The sequence below is a fragment of the Falco punctatus genome (assembly GCF_963210335.1).
Source record: "Falco punctatus genome assembly, chromosome: 5".
NCBI lineage: Eukaryota > Metazoa > Chordata > Aves > Falconiformes > Falconidae > Falco > Falco punctatus.
This window is the reverse complement of record NC_137584.1, coordinates 89,984,054-90,005,914: the sequence shown is the minus strand read 5'-3', so window position 1 is coordinate 90,005,914 and position 21,861 is coordinate 89,984,054. Positions and strand designations below refer to the sequence as shown.

Genomic DNA, 21,861 nt, shown 5'->3' with positions numbered 1-21,861 from the left:
TGTGATTTTCTGAGCCAGGCTTCGAGCAAGGGCTGAGAACCCACTTCTGACAGGTTGTGGTTTGGCTGAGCGCTCAGAAAAGGGCAGAAAGTCACAGTTAAGGCTTCCACATCTATTTGTCTGTCTAACACCAGTTTGGAAGAGGTTTTATTTTTATTTCGCTCTTGGGCAGTACCAGCCCGTGGAAGGCGAAAGAAGGATGATGGCTACGTAACCAAGGGCTGTTCCATGCGTGCTTGGCTTAATGTTGGCTGATCGTGTTCAGAAGCAACTGCTGAACACTTCCATGTGCAGTGTAAGTCAGAGAAAACTGAGGCCTTAAATGTTTCTGTTCAGTTGGACCTTGAGCCAAATCCAAATGTTTAAGATGGGAGATTGCGCTGCAGAACTTCTATCTGAATTTTTTGGTCTCCACAATTTAGGGGTTATTCAGATCTTCATTTCGGATATAAGCCCTGCTAGACGTGAAATAAGACTGTTTCCAAGTTGGGCCAGGTTTTCAAAATGTTTTTCAGTAGGGACAAGTAGTGTGTGAGCTTCTCAGAAGCTGCAGTTGTTCAGGACTGAGCGTGCGAACCAACTTCTGTAATCTTATGCTAGAATTTACTAGCTGAATATTTCCATGGATTCCTCTGAATGAGGAAATGAATTCTGAAATGAAAGAAGCCTTGAATGGCTAGAACCCGTGTGGAGTGGAGTCACACAGCATAGCTTTATTTTTTCCAAAGAGGAAAAAGCAAAAACAAAAACCCAAAAAACTACAACCAAATTATTTAGTTACGTTTGGAATTTGCTGTGATAAAGCTGATGTAATTAAAAAAAAAAAAAAAAAAAGGTTAAGGCTCAGAAAGAGCCTTGGAATACTTCAGTATCAGGTGAGGTAGTCTGTGTCTAAACATATTTCACATAAACACTTTTTCACAGCCAAGTTGTTAAAAATGTTACAAAATACCTTCTTTTTCTGTCACAGCTAGAAATGTTTGCCCCACCTTGAAAGAACATTTTGTACTAAATATTCATTTGTTGTCTATGTGAACTTGCAGTAACATATATTCTCCCTCCCCTCCTTGACTAGCTTGAGAAGAAATAGGCGTAATACTGCTAAACCGGTTGAATGTGACATCAGCTTGAGGCAAAGCATCTTTCTCAAGGGTTGTTTTGAGTAAACAGCCTGAAAACCAAAGAGAGAGCCTGATTCACCATTCTGCTGTGCCAGCTTTCCACCCCTGCCACTCTCCTGCTGTGAGGCTGAGACTGAAGCCCTGAGATTTTAATGTAAGGGAGCAGCACTGAGATTTTTATCTTCCGGGACTTAAAACTATTCACTGTGGAGGAAACAAAACCCGAGTAGCCACAGTGCTCTTAAGCCTGGTAGTAGGGTTGGGGTAGCATGATGTGCTGTAGTCCTAATGGAGCATGAGTTCAGAGGGAGGTAGTGGACATTTCAGAGCATAGGCTTTGGAGCTGCATGACAGTTTCCCAGGGATAGGCATTTGCCACATCATTAACCAGCACCTTTGACAACCCCATACCAGGACACACAGCAAAAAAAACAGCCCTGCTTACAAGTTTGGAAGACATGAATGGGTTCATGTTCCTACTCGCCTTCTTTAAAAGAGGCTCCCAAATAAGTAATAGGAAAATTTAGGAGTAGCCATGCCACTAAGGTATTTCCCCCCCCCCCCCCCCGCCCCCCCCAGACATTCAAGCAGTGTATCTCATGTGGGGCTTATCTTGCCTCCCATCCACGAGAAGCGCTCCCCTCAGAAACCTACAGCACTGCTTTTTCTTTTGAGACTGGTTACAGGGACCTTTCCATGCAGAAAACTGCAGAACCACAATTCTGCCAAGCCAGTCAGTGGCGGGCGGCTCTAAGCAACCTCCCAGCGCCCCTGGAATTGATATGACAGTATGAGGAACAAAAGTCATGCTGAGAGCAGCCTTAAATGCTCACTCTGATAAGCACAGAAGTCAGGAAGAAAAGCTACACAAGACTAGGAACAGTCAGTGACGTGGTGAAGATTTTTTTGTAATTGTGGGTATTGTTCTTGTTTTCTGACGTGGATCAGAAAATGTACAGGTAAAAAAGTCACTTTGCAATGAATGGTGTGTGAGGTTAGAACCAAGACCAACCCAAACGGGGAGAAAAAATGAGCTGCAGACGCTTTATCTGGCTTTGATACACCCTCCCAGCTCCTCCCAGCAATCACTGCTGTTGTGAACATGCACAATTACTACAAGGAGATTCAGCAGCATGTGCAAGATCAAAATAATAAACTCCTACTTTGCCACAGGTCCTCCCTAGCTTCTGTTGCTAGGCCTCGCCATCTGTCTGTCAACAAATAACTATATCCTGCTGCTTTTAAAATCCATGGCAAAAATCCCTTTGACTTTCATGGAAATAGGTCTGTAAGAAAAGGGTTATTTCCAGCTCTCCCTCTCCAGTTATTTTCAGCTGGGGCATACTCTAAAACTGAGTTTATTTTTAAGTATGAATAGAGGACTATTTCTGTCTGCATTATCCATTTGATAGAGTCAACAGAAAGCGCAGCCACTCTCTGCTGTGCTAACATCAGTTTCGCAGTTAGCCCATGAAATGTCTTTTATTCATTACCTTCTGGTTTTAAAAAGTGAGGGTGTGCACAAAACAAGCGGGCAAGAATAGTAATACGTATCACTCGCCACAGATCTGGTTTTATGTGTTGTGCCAATTTCATGATGAACTTTTAACAACAATAAAACATGAAATCTTCACTAGGTCATTCTGTCTTTTATCTGAATTATTTATGCTCATTACACACCCTCTTGGCTTCTTTAATTTCCGGCTTCTTTTACCTTCTGATTGTTTTGCAGATGTAGCTAACTTTTTCCCTCGTAAAACTCTAGTGTGAAACTTGACAATGAGATGTTTCAACTTTGGTAGCAGCTTGTGTAGAACTCCTTTACAGTTTAAATGCACTACACAGAACAATCAAATAACTTAATTAGAGGAAAGAATACCTTGCTTACTCACATAAAGAGTCCCACTGACATCACCGAGCAGTGTAAGCCTCAGGAGTTAACAGGCACGACTCAGACCTCACGGCCAGGCCATGAGACACAGATTGCTGATGGTTTTTTGCATAGGATAAAACAGCCCGTCAGCAGCGCAACTCACACACGCTTCAGTTCACTCTGGTGGGACTGGATTCGTAAGTGAGGGTTACACGGTGAGTAAAACCACCAGATCAGCTCCAGAGACATGTTATTATGAGATCCAGTGTTTCAATTGTTGGCATGATCCTTACTAAAGTTCATGTTGACCTGAGCAAGAGGAAACTCTAAGGTCTCAGCTTCTTTCAGTTAAAGCTGTTGGAAAAATTCTGCATGATCCAAATGGGAAAGGATTATGCCCTAAGTCCAGCTGTGGCTGTAAAAATGTGTGAGGTTTCCGAGGGAAACCTCAAAATCCAAACAGCACTGAAGCAGCAGATGAACAGGATTTGAATACAGCCAGTTCTGTGTTTTTTCTCCCGATAAAATGACTATGAATCAGATGCTCCCACACAGTTCATCCTAGCTCTAACCCATAAGCATGGATCTGTGGCCATCTTTGCTCAATGCCACCCTGAAATTGCCCCTTTGTTTACTACGCACACCCCACAAAGGGGCACGTTAAGACATCTAGAGATTCTGAGTTAAAACACAGCACTAGATGACGTAGATGCAAACCAGAAACGACTGTGAATGGTATAAAGGCAGCATCTAGTCCCCACCAGACAGCAGAACAGCAGCCACTTAAGTGCCTGAGGGATTTTTAAATGGGGGAATATATACATCAGATTTCACCACTTGGCATTGGCTAACTCTTATAGAGGCCCTTGAAAAGCTCTCGTTTGACCTATAATACCAAGTAAGCTACAGGCATGGTTTCTTGGGGGAAGGAAGGGAAGGGGTTGCCCACTCCACTGAGAGCACCTGATGTAGCAAGTGCCATGTGTACTTCTCTCCCACTCAGATCAGTAATACAGACACCTCACAGCTGGGCCTTATTTTGGTGGAGTGCTTCTGAGCTTGAAGTCAAGCCAATTCATGTTGAGGGATTTACTCACAGGAATACCACGAATATGATTCTTTGCTAGCACTGCACTGGATCTTGTTTTTAAATTATGACTTTCAACACTCTTCTAAGAATAGAGGCTGGCTCTGAAACATCACATTGGCTCCAGCATTCTCCAAAAGTTACACACTTCTCATCCTGTTCAGGTTTTGAGGTTTCAGTTTCCACACTGGTGCCTTGCTAGACCAGTGCTGTGATGCTGGGGGAGTCATTCTGTGAAAGACCCTAAACAGGAGATGCCTTTCAGCAGCTCTCTTCCCAGCAAGCAGAAGGAGACCTGCAAGACTCACACCCTCAGCAGTCAGAAGCAACAGCAAAACAGAGCTATGCTGACTCCTGGTTTGCAGAACAGGGCTTCCTTGCAGCTCTGAAAGGTAGGAACAAAAGCCCGGTTAATTAGGAAAAACATCACTAAAGCTGAACAGTAAATCTCAGCGACAAAGAAAAGAGGATATCAGTACTAGGCAATCTGATACTAACAGCAATGAGCCATCACCTCTTGGTGCCCAGAGGCCACGGTCAGGTGTTGTTTTGATTGAACGGAGACAGAGCTCCATTCTGTGGAGCAGCCTGTCGCCATGACCTGATAGAGATGCTAGAGGTTTCCGAGAGTGCTCAGTGGCTCTGCCTTTGCCTGGCTCCAAAACTCCTTGTGATGGGAGAAAAGCCAGCGCTGACAGTACTGTAATGTATGACAAGCTACAGCAGCAGCTCCAGGACTGCGTGCTCAAAGAGACAAAAAGGATTCTTTCCCAGCTGCTCTCTAAGAAATTTTCTGTTCAATGAAAAAGATAATTGCTGTCTAGAAAAGATCCAGACCAGAACTAAGGACAGAACATGGCTCTAGGTAGAAGAAACATTCTTGGAAAAGCAACAGATTCACTACAATCTCCAGGGGAAAACAAAACATTTTAATTTAGAAGAACAAAGGCCACACCAAGGATAGTGGGGTTCCTTTCACACTCTGTGTTTGGAAGAGGCGCAATGAGCTACAGCAGCTAGAAAACAGATTCTGAGGGGCAAAGTTTGGGAGAAGCTCTGGATTATCACATGGGAGCAGAACACAGCTTCCACATCCATTCACCTCCATTTTACCACTGCTCCTTCTCAGGAATGGCCATTCCTCTCCATGAGAGAGGACCATTGCTGGCAACCCCACAGCCAGAGGAATTCTGTGGCTTCAGACCTTTACGTGTCCTCTACAGACACAGACCAAGGTATGCTTTATTTAGCATCCCTCACTGAAGAACTTCAAAGCACTGACAAACTTTATAATTTGTGTTAATTCATGAAGGCTCCTTCCCATTTCTAGCATTACTGATGTATATTATACATATAGTACACAGCAGTATATATATTTCCTACATCTACATCCTATATCCTATATCCCTGTATGTAGGTAGGGGGAAGAACAGAAATGTAACAATAGTTTCTCAGCAGTCAGTGCTGTGATTTGGAATACAGTGATTGGCACACACTTAATGTCTCATCACTGTGAATTTTGGCTACAACACTGAAGTTCAGGCTCCCAAGCTCCCTCCTTTGCTCACCAGACAGACATGTTATTTTGGGCCAGAATATATGACAGTAAGGTTGAGTAATGCTATACACTGAGTAGCTCCTCTGGGATCAGAGGGGCTATTTTTAATGCAAAATCCTTCCAAAATACCATTTTTTTAAATAGTAAAAATTGGGTTGTATTCTGTCAATTTTTTTGTAGCCTCCACTGACTCATAGCGCTTTCAACTGCAATTTAAATAATGCAGAAGAGAAACTGGAACATGGAAGATCAGGTTTCTTAGCAGGGAGTTATTTGCTGCATCTTGAATTCAAAAGATGATATGCACACACATTTCCCTAGACAAAATACAGCAATCACAACCTGAGTGATGCAAACAGGTAGATCTCTCTCAGTTTTGGTGGAAGTACAGTGATTGATAGCAACTGAGCACCTGCTGGAGTATGAACTGGTTTGAGGTTCCCATAATAAACCTAACCTCCCTGAGCTATTCAGAAGATGCTCTCAGGATCTATTTAGCAAGGGGAAGCACATGATTGTTTTGATGCACTGCAAGAGCTGAAGCTGTGCTAATGCAGGCTAGAAGATGATGTTTTTAAGTGAAAGGGAAATCAGTTGTGATTATAATTGTTGCCTTTATGTATTACTAGCTGTATGGATTACTTTCATCCTGTGTGTCACTGGCAGTGAGGGAACTTGATACATTACCTCATGCTAGTGCTGGAGACCAGCAGAGATTGGTGTATTTTTAGAAACAAGATTCCCACAGTGTAGTTGTAGCAACTGGATGATCATACACATGCATATTAAAATGCCAGCAGATGAATTCCTGGACAGTGCCAGCAAACATTTCACTGTTTCGGGTAGGAGGAAAGGGCAGGAATGAACAGCTCAGGAGTTCAACTGACAAGCACAGCGGTTTTACCTCTAAGACTGTCCTCTGAGAGCTGTGTGCTCACACTGGCCAGTGTGAAAGGGAAGCTGGTAAAAAGCAGAATCTCACTTTCCAGGATGAAGAGATGATGCATTTGCAGGTCAGAGGGTCCGTATGTCTCCTGCCTTACCTGGTCTCATAACACATGAAATTACATCCCTGTACCAGTAAAGAGAACTGATGGCCATCTAAAGACATCCTTCAAGGGCTCAGTCCTGGGTCTCAGCTGCCAGAGGGCAGTATCTGGGGTGCTTGTGTTGCACAACCGAGCACGGTGAAGTGGTCTCTCACTCACTAAGTCTTATGAAGACTGCAGAAGTGCAAGGCTTATTACTGGGTGCAAAACTGTACAGATGCGGGCACGCAGCTGGTAGGGCCAAGCTGTAAGCAAAGTCAGATGGGAGGCAACCAGGAGCTGCCTGTGCAAAGCAGATGTGCTGCAGCATCTGTTGGGAACTTAGATGTCTCATAAAGCATTTATATGTCTCATAAAGCAGAAGAAGCTGTTTCAGACTCTGGGAATATCTTCAGCCAGGTTAACAGTCCTGTCATTGGGCTGGTTTAGACAGGAGTTGTACAGGATGGATCAAAGTCTGAACCTTTCCACTAAGAGCCAACCCAAGTATCTCTAAATAGAGCACAGTACGTGCTCACTTGTAGAAGAAATAACGTATGTACACTTGAAGCATTCAGCAGTCATTCAGGTAGGTGTCAGAATGCCAGATACCTTCCAGTAGACTGTTGCTGTATTCAATATAAACTGATGACCACTGACCACCATAGAAGCATGGTGACTATTACACTTGATAAAACTGGCCAAATAGTCCAAACAGTTCACAGTCTTTGGCTGTGCTAACTGGAATGTGTTTTGCAGGAGAGCACAAGAGATGCTCTGGCAGATGGCTATAGCATAGCTGGCCCCAGACAGACTTTTCTTTCAATTCTCTTTACGTAGAATTCTCTTTCAGTCTGAAACCTATTCAATAGTCTTAAATTCTACACATTTACCACTGATATTGCAGTGATTGCAATTGGTGCTGTAGGCTACTAAAATGCCTGATCTTTTTAAGGATCCTGTTACATTTACACACATTGATATTGTTCATGAGTGGCAATATACTCCATGCAAAGAAAATTTCTGTCTGCCTTCAATGTACCACTCTTCTGTCTCATTATATGCCCTTTTATCCTTTAATAGGTGGATGAATAAAGGGAAGACTCTAAACTACCTTCTCAGTGTCATTTAGCTTTCCATATACTTTCACCATGTTAATTATCACCTTTTTCAAGGTACACAGACCTTTTCAACCTAATGACCAAATAACAGACTGGAAACTTTTCTAAACCATGGCTTCAATCCACACTATAAGGATTAAAAGTTACCACAGTCAAAGTAAATTGCAGGTGGTGGTGTATTGCCTAACATCCTGATGTAAATGTAAGATAAAGGCCTTCTCCAGGGGGTGTAGTTCAATGTGAAATCCAAGTGTACAGACTTTGCATATCAATTTTTATCTTCATTTCAGAAAAACCTCTAATTATATTGAGGTGTGTGCTTTCAAGCTTTCCTACATCTCGCCTTTAGGAACCCCCTAGTTAACTGCAGCCAATGACTCCTTCCATGCAATTCTCTCCCCACATTTTAGACACTAAATCTACAAAGCCACAGCACCAGACCAAACAGACCTCCATCTCCTCAGCCTGTTCCCACCTGCCTCTGGCCAGCCTCCAAATAATTTTCATGGCTTCCTTTATGTTTAAGCCATCTTTTTCTACCTGAAGTGCTGGAAGGGAGTAGCCTCTCAGAGCATACCACTCCACAGAGAACATCCTGATCTAGACAGGGCATGGCAGGAAGAAACGTCCTTCATAGCTATGTTGGTGATGTGAGCTAGGTTTCAAACAGGAGGCCACAACTTTCAGTGCCAGAGACTAACACCTATCTCGGGCGCATAGCTGCTCCACTTGCCCTTTTCCAAGCTGCTTGGTTTAGACCTCAAATAGATCCAAAGGGAAATTCTGGATACCTTCACAGGTGAACTTCCATATACGGCCACGAAGCCACAGGCTGTGATGGTTGGCATGCAGATATATATCAGCACGCCAAAACTTCCACAGCAACACGTAACTAGTATACACAAATACAATTACACACACATTTATTGGGAGAAGATGGTAGAGTGACTCGAACATGTGTCAACAGCTTCCCAGGGTGAGGATTTAAAAGAGGTATTTGGTGCAATAAAGACTGATGCTTAATACACAATTTTCCGCAAAGACGTCTTTTTCTGCTTAGGTGAGCTGAGTGGCTGCATTAATGGGAAAACTGGAAGCCTTTTAGTGGGTGAGTAGTAGCTGAAACTGCAGGGGCATTCAAGCCACCTTCTGCAGCATCTAATTTCAGCTGTGGTAATTCAGTCTGGTCTCTGTGGGTTCCATATATAGGCAATGGAAAGAGAGACACTTCTTCAGAGGATGATTTAGCAGCGACAATTTTCATGCCCTGAATGGTCTTCCAGAGGCCTTAGCTCCAATGTTTATAAAGGGAGGTTGAGGACACTTGCCTTCTACCAAACACCCAAATGTAGCTGCCTGATCTCCCTGTCACACACATACACACTCTGTGTTTGAAGTTTTTTTTAAAAAAAGAGGGCTGGAAACAACAGGCCACAGATAAGGGACTCCAGATGTTTCCTTAAGTACCTGCTAATAGGAAGGAAACTCCCACCCTAAGAAAGTGAAGAACAGCAAAGGCTTTCAGTGCTGAAGGCAGAAGGTTATGCATCACTCACACAACAAAGATGACATTTGCAATTCTGCTTCCACAGGGGTTCACCTGTCTTGCCAGGCTTGGAAAGAAATCTGAATAAAAAGCCCTGGAAGGAGCTGAGGCACTTAGGGCAGCACCGGCTCTTCACCATCCCACAGGCAATACAAGCATCTTCTACATACAGGAGTAAGAAACACAACACTCTTATCAACTAGAAATGCTAAATGATGTGGAAAGGGTTCTATAAACATGTGACTTTTATTTATTTTTAATTACTTTCCATACTGCTGAGAGCAGAGTTTCTTACAAGCCAGATCCAAAGTAATTATTGGTTATGAGAACTTTCAGTGGCTTTCAAGCAGGTTGTGCATTGCCAGAAACAGGCAGCAATGGGAAAACACTGTGTGCCTCCCTTCCACCAAAAGCAAAACCAGATAAAGCAAATTTATCATTTTGCTTAGACCAAACAAGGGAATTTTTTTATCCCTGTCTTTTTTGAACTGCCCAGCACTGGCATACAAAGAAAGAGAACGGCTCCTTCTCAGAACCCAAGCTACCAAATAGCTCTTGGTTGGTGGGTTTCTTTGCAAACAGCACTGGGAATGCTAGATGTTTCAGCCTCCATCCCTCAGTGGTTTCCTACTCTTGAATGTAGAGGAAACAATGCTGGTATGCTACAGACGTCAAGGTCCAAGGACGTTACAGCAGCAAACAAATCTGACCTGAGCTGTTTTGGGTTGCTAGTCTTGTGCATAGCTTACATTTTATCACTTCAAAATGGCCAAATGTCAGCGATAGGCGAATGACCACTGGCTACACAAAGTTCAAGTCAGTCTGACAGGTGTTTTGGAGTGCTTTATCAAAAAGTTTATACCTTTTGTTAAGTGACCACCTCTGGGGGAATGGGACAGAAGCAATTTGTTGAGCTCAGTCTCAGCTGGCATCAACGCTGTGATGTATGTGAACGTGCTCACCCTCCCATAAGGCTGCAGCCTTTACAAAGGAGGAAGAATGGGCAGAGCGCCTGAAAAGAGAAAGGGAACAGGCCCATGGCTCCGCACAGAGATAACAGCCTTCCAGCTGCTTATTTAGCCACAGTGAGAATGCATCCCATTTTGTGAATCTGCCAGCATGCAGGAAAACAACATGGGCATGAAACCCCTTGCTCAGCAGATGTAGGACACAGGCTTTTAATTTTCTAAGACAATATTATTTTTATATGCAGTCTTAGCTAAACACAGGAGTCCTGATGTGTTCTTACTCACTTCAAATTCCTTCTCTACTTTGCCCAGCTAAAGACTGAGCAAGGACTGGAGCTAAAGGCTCTGGTGGACTGCAGAAACAGGGGGACAATGATATGTTCAGGTATCTGTTCTGTTAAACCTGAAGGGTGCAGAGATATAAGACTTTGCATTTACAGGCAATTTTTATTGCCAGTGAGGTTCAGGATGGTGAGGTCTTTGGAGCTTAGAGATTCAGAGCCTGAATGATTTTTTTGGGTTTTTTTTTACTTCTGCCTGTTTCATACTCTTCATATCAGGATATCCCATTTTAATACACCCCAAGGAAATGAGGGGAAAATCCTCAGGTTCCTAACTAAGTTAGGGCTATACTAAACCTTCCACGGGCAAAGAATCTAGGCAAGGTTGATCCCACCCTGACAAAGTGACAGCACTAAGGATGTAATTTAAAGATAATGGAAGCCAAAAGAGATGTCAAAGAAGGACTGGGACACAATCTTCTGGGTTTAAATTACAGCTGGCTCCTCTGGAGTATCCTCTGAAGGAATTTTACAGAGAAACAGCTCATTAGCTGTAAAAGACCACGCACAAAAGCCTCAGAGAAAACAAACTTCATCCACACAAACAATATTAATCACCAAAAAAGTAGGCACCACTCTCTTTTCTTTTTGTCCTTTGCAACAGAAGTGTAAATACGTACAAGGCAGTCACATACAGATCTATTCCTGATCTTCAAAATGTTTTTAATGCCAACAAGTCCAAAGCCTACATATGTGTATTAAGTAGATATCACTGCAGCTTGTTGCATTCTACCAACACAGCAACTTGCCACCTATAATTCCTCGGGAGACCTCGCTCTTCTAGCAACCATTGCCTTTGTAAAACAGGGATTCTGTTTTCCATAGCTGAGCAATACCAGTGCAATGGGAAACATAAACAGCATCTTTGTGCACCAGAGAATATCCTGTGGTGGTAATGTTTGCTTCCTGGGAGGTGAAACAGTTGAATTCAACATCAAGGTGTTAGAACAGCCAAAAAGGATCACAGGAATAAAACTGGTACTCAAAAGCTCACACAAATGCTGTGTATTTCCCACACACTAGCACTAGTTGCCACAACTGCAGAGATTCCTTCCTGTTCTTCATGGGACTCACCCACCACCATATTTTCTCTGACCAAAGTTTTGACTTCCAAGGAAAACTTGGAGACCACTGCAGAGCCTTACCTAGGGCCAGCATTACATTAGGGTCAAACACAGCTCTGACACTGCTATCCACAACCTCCTATCAGTTCCAGTGCAGAAAAAATAAACAGTCATATTTCAGCTCAGGAGGTAACGGTCCAGCCTATCCCACAGAAAGCCAGGCCTGATGCCTTTTGCACATGAAGCTTTCCCACAGGCAAGAGTGAGCCTCGAGAAGCTGTAGAGATAAGTTCATAATGCAGCGATGACTCCTACACAATCAAGAGAGAAAAACACACCATAGACACTGCACGGGGCCCTGGGGCATGCTTGTAGCTGTATGATGCTACCAGAATGCACATTAACAAACTGAGCAATAACAAGGTAATAATTGTGAAGGGGTAAGAAACCTGTCTGATCCACTCTTAAACTGAATTAAAGGCATCACAGTAGCTTGCACATAACAGAATCTGACTCAGGAGAACCTGGTCCATCTCTGTAAAAGCAAACCAGCCCCAAGGCAAACCTGAGCACACAGTGACACTTCATCATGCTTTGTAGGGGATTATCAGCCTGAGTTTTTTCAGGTAGCACAGAGCTGTAGCTCCATCTGCCTGCCTCTCTGTCAGACTGAGAAAGGGGGACTCTTCGGAGAAGTGGCCTAGCTAGTAACGGTGTATAAATTGTCAGCCAAACCCAGAGATGTGTAACATGGGCCTCTCCGAAGGTACAGCCTGCAGGATAATTTAAGCATGTCTTGATGGTGTAGAACTGCAGAGTGGAAAAATCTCACTATAACCAGCTGTCAAACTGCATCTGAAGATATTTATATGGGAAAAAAAGACCAGAAGACTCATAGCTCAGCAGCCACAAAATGGATGCACCATCCACCCCTGACTGGTTGGCTGCAAGCAAGAGAAGACTAGGTCAGTTTGCAACAGCTACCCCAGCAGGTTCAGTCTACATCAGCCTCATCCCTGAAGCAACTCTGCAAAGGGCCATCTGATTGATAGCAATTGAGTTCCATCAGTACAATTCAGATAAAAATGATACCAGAGGCACAAGAGGACGTGCTAGAGGGGGGGCAGTCATGTGCTAAAATGCCTATGTTATTTTTGAACAAAAGTTGGTTCACATCTCACCATCTCTTTGAATAAGAAGAACAAGCACCTGACTGGTGAGAGATCTCTGCAGTGCTCCTGAAACTCCCTCCTGCTCCACATGATGATAAGCACAGGAGCCTTTGCTCCTCAAAAAAAACAGGCTATTGCCAACAGGTTTCATATCAAGAATTAGTTGCTACTCAGAGAACTGTGAATGATCTCATAATCTGCAATATTTCCTAAGTGAGACAGGCTGCTGAGGAGACAGCAGTCTCATTTTGGGAGATAACTGCATCACTAGGAAGAAGGGTCATGCATCTTGGCTCCTCCACAGAGGATCCACCCAGTATAGGCTAAACAGTGAGTTACTGAAGATATGCTCTCTGCCCAGAGGATTTCTTGCTGAAGGAGACAAGCCCCTTGCAGCAATATATGGATAAATATGGATAAAATATGGATTGTGGCCAAATTTGGAAATAATTATATCTGCTCTGCTCACATAACATTCCACGACAGGGCAGTTGGCTCAGTGCCACTTCCATGCAAACCAATTGTAAGTTGCCATCAGTCTTTCATTTAAATCCACTGAACTGCTGACTTACAGCTGACTGAGCAGACAGAAAAAAGCCTGTGGCCAACATTATAAACAATTCCATAAATGCAAGGAAAACTGAGATAAAGTTGCTCCTTTAAAACATCTGGCAATCAGTTTGTCTCCCAAAGGCAGGTCTTGGTGTTTTTGGTGCTGTTTGGAGCTGTTTCCCACTCACTAGCAGTGCATATGTGGAAGAACAAGGGCATGAGAACTCTCAACATCACGATCTGATCTCAGATCCCCCTTTGGCCAGATGAGGGTACAGAGCCCAGCTAGTGCTCTGAAAATAGCTCTCTCTCAGCTATGGTGGGAATCCAAGGCTCATTGCAACAAGCGCTAGACTCTATAATTGATAGGTTAATTGTGCTTATTAAAATTTTTTCACTTCAGTGGTAATAAAACTAGAAAACCATGAGCCAAGTTCACCACTAATGCACACTTCTTCAGTTCAATAACGTTAGAGATGGGCTGGCTGCAGCTTACTGCTCCCTTGAAATGACACAGGCTGTACGTAGACTGTAGGGCTGGCGCAGAGAGATGCAGGGGATGAAGGGAAGCGCTCCCTAGCACGGGCTCCTGCAGTGATGTAAGCCTGCTGGGGGATCATCCTCACTTACTAGAACAAAGAAGCTGGGTCAGAGACAGCAAACTTTTCCCAGCCCTGAAACCCTGTTAGCTATAATTTAAAGTGAGAGTTCCTACTTAAAGCCTAGTGAATTTAAAAAGATTGCTCAGGCACCTGGATTTACCTAATCTCATCTTTCCTAGCTCTCCTTGTGGCAACAGAGCTGGTTCAGCTGCTCTCAAGAGATCTCAGATTGATCCTGGATACTGAAGGGGTGGAAGTTGAACTTCTCATCTCCTCATGTGCACCACCGTCTTTGTGCTTGCCTTTGTTATCCTGCCATTTCCCTCCCTCACCAGTTCTCCACACTTCCTTCTGCCTGTGTCTTCCCACATTCTGCCGGCTCTTGGTACAAACATCACGGGTTCACTCTTGCTTCTTTCTGCTGGTGAGACAACAGCCAGGCATCACACAGACCCCTCTGTCTGACGGTCTCATCCTGACTGCTGGTGCAGCCAAAAGTCATTGCATGCAGGACTCCAGGGCAGCCGGGGCAGATAGCACTTCTGTTGGCATTCAAAAACATTTTGGCTATTTGGAGCATGGCATTTTCTCTCAAATCTGTCTTGTTATTATTAATTTACCTATGACAACAACCTTGTCAGGTTTGGCACCAGATATGGCCAATCTCACATATTTCTCATACAACAGTGTTCCAGAAAGCAATCCTGTTTTTCTGAGATGTTCCCTTGTTATGTTCCTACATCCCAGATGCTTTGCATCTCAATGAACAAGAAAGCAAAGCCACTACAGAAAAATAGGACAGAGGATAAAATTGATATACTTGGTACTGAAAACAGGCATCAGATATGACTGCGAAAGACAATGAGAAGGATTTTGACAAGTATGTGTAAAAGGAACCACCTTCCTTGCCATGGCAGTTGCATTTGAGACAGAAATTGTCATTAACTCAGAAAAATCTCAGCCATTTCCATTTTAAAACCTAGAACTGAATCCTACGTTCACTTAAGTTTAATGGACATTTTGCCATTCACTGTAAAGAGATAAAGGCATGATCTTTGGAAAAAAAAATCTGAAATTATTTTTATTGATATGCATCACTGACAGTCACACAACACTGGTTCATGAGGAAAACTTGTCCAAAACATCTGAACCTGGCACCTGAATTTCACTGTGTTGACATACAGATGTGAAATGAACTCGTGTGATTACAACAGGATATTGCAGGTCTTGCTGTAAATATAAAAACAGCTGTACAGGTAAGTTTCAATGTTCCTAAACCTCAAAACCAAACAAACAAAAAACCACCACAAAACACACACAACTCTGAAATGCCTTAGAAATGAAAAAAGCCTTAAAATACATGTCAGTAAAGATTACGGGCATGTATGTTAGTATGCAAAAGACTGCTGTAATAGTGCCCACCACATACGTACACAGTGTTAGTAGTTTGTACCTCAGAATTTCCTACCAGCTGATCTACAAGGGTGTTTGGAGGCTCTTGACTCCTGTCATCACAGAAAGGAGCTGACGCACAAGGAAGGAGGATGGCTATGGAAATCAGCTCACCTTTGTCCAACAAATAAATTGGATAATTAAAACAGAATAATGGTCTTCAGCTATTTTCATCTTAAATGTACATAACTCACAAGCCACCATGTCTCTTAAAGGCAAGGGACTGTCTTTAAATGATTTTGATTTATTTTCTTACTGGCTTTCTGCATTTAGAGGCTCTAAATTGAAAAAAGAAAACAAAAAAAAACCCCAAACAATTACTCACAGTGGAAAGCTTTGCTCTACTACTGAAAGAGTTAGAAATCTTGCTTTCCTGCTGTCAATTGAGGTGCTCACACAGTACCACCTTCTAGGAGAAAGAAGTATTGTCAGACCTGGGAGGAAATAGAACATGCTGCCTGTTTATCATTTTGGCTGTCTATAGCTTGCTGAGCTCCTGCTACACTTGTCAGCTGTTTTTTCCCCCTCAGCTTGCCTGAGTAACACAGTTAAATTAGGGCTGAAGTCAGATTTTTTTCAGTCTGCATTCATCTTAAAGTTTCTTGTATCTCCTTCACACCTGAACACACCAGCACTGCCAACAGCTTGCCAGTTTTCACCAGCTACATTGGTTTGTCTATTGCCTCTGCTAACAAGCCTTGGCGATGTTAAAATGTACATACAATAAAATACACTTTGCACACACTGCTGATGAGTTACTTATAAAAACATGTTGAGGCCAGGTGTACACATATCATTGCCGCACTGAAGTCATTAACTTCTGCCTCTTTGAGGATGTGGTCTGGACCACAGCAGGTAAAATGGGGCTGTTTTGACATTCATGAGCTGGTTAATCCACTGGACAGCCCTCATATGGCAAGAATGTGAGCCTGCATGTTCATTAGATGATCCAAATCAGCTGCAAACATGGTTGAGACTCAGAAAGGAGTTCCTTAGAAGAAAAAAAAAAAGCCAACAAGAGCATCAGCAACCCTTGCCCAAATAAGCCTGAGCCAAAAACCAGAGCATCTACATGCTCTTCAGATGTAGATTTCTAAGACCTACCTAAAAAAACTGTCTTTTCATCCATTTTGTGTAACTACATAGAGTTCTTTGTAGTTAACGCATTTAGGATTGTTCAAGGAGAATTCTGGGATTTTTAATGGAGAAGAGAACAGGCCTGATGTCATAATGCCTTCTCACTTTTGTAACCATGACTCCAGTAAAGATAGCTAGGGAGATCTGTAAAAATAACAAACACTACAAACAGAAGATTTATATGTTCCATTTAAAACATATGTTACAATGGTTTGTATTTTATGCCATTGCAACTAGATGGATACAGCCCCTTCCTTGAAGAGCTAGGAAAAAGCTAAGACACCTTTGTTGGATCCCCAAAACAAGAAAAAACAGTGCCTGGTCATTCTGCATGCCCAGAGGTCAATGCTAAAGGAACTAGCAGTGGTGCAGAAGATGTGGGTATTTGAGATGTTTAGAAAAGTATCTTAGCATCTCTGGAAAGATTTGAGAGGTACTACAGCCCTGGGAGAGAATAGAGACCACCACATAGGTGTTGTCATAATGGCTAACACCTACCACAAGAGAGACGAGGCTCAGCAAGTTCCTTTCACTATCATGAAGACCACATGGAGCAGGAATTAATTCAGACACTGTGAGAACTGCAGGGAATAGGGAACCTCAGTATCTCTGTCTTACAGCCAGCTTACAGACCCAGACATGCTCTTCAGACAAGGGTCCCTGATGCAGCTGGGGGATGCCTTGAGGCCTAGCGGCACTCCTGGCTCCCTCAACACTAACACAGACAAGAGCCCTGCAGTGCCCTGTGGAAGTGCCGGACAGCCTGCACCGATTCTGAACAGAGCTCAGGGCGCCAACCACTGCTCAAAGAAACAAGCATCAGCTGCTCATAGATCTGTTTTAACAACTTTCCATGCCGAAGGACAGATCTGCAGTGGAGTTTAGTAACAGGCTGCTTTAGTAACAGCTCATTCGCTGCTCAGCTGCAACTTTAACTCTAGCAGTAACTGCAGAATTTTTCTTTTACTAGCTGTTGTTTATTTAGAAGCCAGCAGAAAGCACATATTATTCATTCAGCTAGCTTTGAAAATGCCCACCTTACAAAACCACAGACACAAACAATTTTCATGTAAAGCCTTTGAGGCTGACTAGCAAATTTTGGCAGACAAGCTCTTTCTGCTTGATAATGCAGTATTAGAGGTTATTTCAGCTATAACGGTCTAAGTGAAATGCAGTTTTAATGAATTAAAAAACATTTTAGAGAAACATGCCAATTCAGTTTCATGTCAGGATAGGAAGAAGTCAAAACATTCTGAGAAGAAAAATTGCAATGGTTTGATTTCCTGTTTTCAGTTTGCTGGATTTTTTTATTTCATTTCCACAGAAAAATTTAAATTACTTAGCATTGCACTGATGAGACCAGAAATTAAAGCCTTTAACATTAGTGGAATGAAATTATCTGGCAGGTCCGAAGACCATTTTAAATTCATTCTATGGATAATTTCAAATTTTCAAATGTCTGATTCAAATTGTGAATTAAAAAAAAAAAAAAAGAAAGAAAAATCAAGCACAATAATTTCTCACGAAACTGTCTAGTTTCTGATCAGCAGCATTGCTAGACACAGCAAAGGGAAGCAAACTGCTTGAAGTTTGAAGATTTATCTAGTCTTTGATTAGAGAAAGTTTCTTCCCTGTACACTGAGCGAGGAAGCCAGAAAAAGCTTGCGCTGCCAGGAGCTATATTTTTGATGTTTAAAAACCAAAACAACAAAAAAAAAGTAAAAGAAAGAACTGCACTATCCACTGCTAGCAATCCAACATCTTCCAGAAGATATTCTGCATTACACTACACGATAGTTACCTTCAGGAATCATGTTGTAAATGCAAAATGAGATATAAAAAGCTAAATTGTTTCCCTATAAATACTCAGTTTCCTTGAGAATTATGAATGACTAAGTTTTATGATGGACATGGATGTAGATCGTAACAAGTTCTACCTGCTACCTTCAATTCCCAGCCCAGGAGGAGTGTCCGAGCCTCCAGACCACGCAGGTTTTCCGGAGAGCCTTCCTAAATGATCTTGACACACCACGGTACCTTTTTCCATTTGAGACTTCTAGGGAGGCTGCGCCCTCTCCTGACAGTTTAGGACTCAACTGCAGTGACCGATAAAGCCGCTTTGCCACAGCTAACAATCAAGGCTGGACCTCGGAGTTACCAAGACTAGTCCTGCTTGACTTAAAACCTCTATTGCACTGTGCAGAGTGGCTTCACACTGAGAAGGATATCTCAGAATTACAACGTTTTCTCACTGTGCTGTGAGAAAAAAATAATTGCTTGGAAGTATACGCTTTAGAAAAACAACCACCACCTTATGGCTGAAAATGGATAAACGCCACTCTAGGATTATCTCCAGATAACATACAGTGTTTACAATCTATGCAATTCTGTAAAGGAAACTTTCATATGTTGATAATATAACCTTGAAATCACTGTTGTAACCCATGGATTCCATTTCACAGAACTAATATGGCTAATACTATTATAAAGAGTCAGTCTGCCTTCATAAGCAAACGTAATCTCCTTCAATCAACAAAGCTTAGGGAGGAATGACTAAAGAAATCCCACACATCTTGTCAATCATTCACACTATACCTAAGTGAAGATTACCTTCTTTTTTTTTTTTTAATGTGGAACGCTTATCTCTCATCTGATCCTGCATTCAAGTTAAATTTTATGGACTCACAAACTACATACTGATTAAAGCTTCCAGTCCTAGATACTACAGAATACCACCAAGAAGAGAAGGAAATTTCTCTCTGGTAAAACTGGCATGGACCATTTGGAAAGATTTACTGCCTGTCTGTAGCTTCGGATATGAAACACTTCCTCAAATCACCTGGGAATTTTACTTAACAAATTTCCTTCTATTCTAGGACCTAATTACTGACGCTGTTGATATTTCTGGCTCTCTTCCTGTGGTACACAGTCGTTCTTGTGGCTTTGGTCTTTTCCACAGAAAGGCTTTAATTTTCCTTTTTCAGGGTGCTAGGGCTCAGGTTGTGGAGTTTACGGAGAGTATGTTTATTCCTTAAGCTCATTCAAATCATTGATATAGCAGCTGCGTAAAAGGAAATAATTATTCAATTACTTCCTCTAATTATATTATTTACAATGTTGACATAAGGATGATTAACACTCACAGCCAACGACCATCAACTAAACGCAGCTGGAACGGGAAACTATTCTTCACGGACTAACACTACACACTGAGGCATATGTTGGGCCCCTGGAGCATAATGGCGGCTACTGCCCGATCTGGGAAGAAACAATCTAGCTTGTTGCTTTACAACAAAGTATTTCACTGCTTTTACAGATTCTTCTCTGCACCCTTACGATTTGTAAATCACATTACTGTACACTGGGTGAAAGTCCAAGATCTTTGCTAAATTGTCCTACCTTTGTTCCCTCACCACTTCATCTTCTGTCCTTCCAGGTAAACATAAGCTTTACGCTGCCTTTCTGATACGAGGCTGAAAAAAAAGAGAACAGCCACCAGGCGGCGAAATGTAATACTCATACAGCCTCACTAATAGTCACACAGCCTCATTAATAGTCACCTATGATTATCCTCAGCTACTGTAACAGGATTCCTAACATAAGAGAACCATCGGATTAACAATATAGCTTCCCCACGCTTCACAAAGGCCTTATATTGCTTATTAAATTAGCCAATTAATTATAATTACTCTTAAATATATTTGAGGCATTTTTATACCACAAATCTATCTCAAGCATGAAAAGTTGCATGAATAGCCTTGTTTTAAGCCTTCCTCAGCCAAACTACTGTGTGTTTAAACTTGTCTCTATGGGAACAAATTAATATTACACTTTGATCACTATTTTATTATTGTAATTTGCCAGCATGTTGTAACTGCTATACAGCATTCAGTTCACTACTGACAAAAGATGAATAGCAGGCTTTGCACATTATTTAAAACCATGTTATGCATTTTTAAAGACCTAATGCACTGGTAGTTCTGGTAATATTCACCAGTACAGTATAAATGGATATTAGAAAACAAACCAAAATTTGCAAAACAGAAGCATGCACGTGTTATTACTTCTCGTGACTTCATTTAGTGGTTTTGCTGTAAACGTTCTTTCACCTATGAGGTCAAACTATTGTCTGCTTGTACGCCTTGGGAAAAAGGGCAAATAAGACACATATAAAAATATGAAAATAATTTTTTAATAGAGTATTTCCCTGTATACCTTTTTGAAAGCCTTTCTACTCCTTTTCATGGCATTTGCACAACCAACAAGTAACAAAACCCTAAAAAGCCAGTTCAACTCAAGCATGATTTCACTGGTGTTGCACTTACAACTAGCTTATGTACACACCTTCCCTAGGAAGCGTAGGCAGATGCAAATCTCTTTTTCCAGAGACAAACTGGTACCAGGCGACTCTGCAGGCAGTAGCTCTGGCAGACCCTGGTGCTTGTGAGCCGAGGTTTCCGCACTATGCAGACAGGCCTCAGGGACTCCGCCACCCGGACAAAGCAAACTCCGAAGCTGAAGGAACTTACCCTGTGGTCACAAGAAGAGATAAAAGGTGGAACAGTGGGTACGGTAGCCTGTTCCAGGGGCGGGTTTGGGAACAGGCATGCGGGATCATACATATAGGATCAGACTGCACCCCACCCCAAACTTCAAAGGGGCAAAACTTTACAATAAACAATTTCCTGTGCAGAAACATCAGCCTAACCCTCAAGACTTGGAAACGAAAGCCTCCCAGCGCCAGCTACCAGCTTGATGGTGTTTGCGTCTGAGAGGCTCCACCGGGGCCCTCACCCCGGTGCTACCGGTACCACAGCGCTGCTCGCAGCCCCTCCACCCGCTTTCCTCCCGCCACCTCCCCGCACTCCCCATGTTTATTTCGGTGGCTTTATTTATATCACCGCCTGTTTTCGGCGCCTCTCCGCGGGCAGCCGCCCCAAACGGCCACGGCCCCTCTGAGAGATCCCTGGCACCGAGCGCAGGGCTTCACCTGGCGCAGCCCACACAACACCCCTTGGAGCAGGGGGGGGATAATAAAAAAATAATTAAAACTCCTCATCTTGCCAACGCCAGGGCACGGAAAACACCGCAACCCGGCACTGCTCTCTTCCTCCCACACTCAACATGACGGCCGCGGCGTCCCTCACGGTATCGCCTCATCCAAAATGGCTGCCCTGGCGCGGTGGAGGCGGCATGCCAGCACTTAACATGGCGGCTGCGCCGTCCAACCACCGCCTGC

The 21,861-nt window shown here is 42.8% G+C and overlaps 1 long non-coding RNA gene across 8 annotated transcripts in view; it reads right to left on the bottom strand.

Moving 5' to 3' along the window:
- The window catches only part of LOC308064053, a 24,762-nt gene extending 2,901 nt beyond the window's left edge, over positions 1-21,861 (bottom strand). Inside the window, exons 1-6 of one of the 8 annotated variants that reach the window (XR_013928172.1) lie at positions 21,613-21,861; positions 20,967-21,152; positions 20,022-20,095; positions 17,121-17,203; positions 15,811-16,476; positions 15,487-15,599 (exon numbers count right to left, since the gene is read on the bottom strand). This is a non-coding gene — a long non-coding RNA (uncharacterized lncRNA). Of the gene's footprint in view, positions 1-15,486; positions 15,600-15,810; positions 16,477-16,589; positions 16,785-17,120; positions 17,204-20,021; positions 20,096-20,966; positions 21,153-21,612 lie in introns of all 8 variants that reach the window. The other 7 variants (XR_013928173.1, XR_013928174.1, XR_013928175.1 and 4 more) reach the window with 7 other exon arrangements.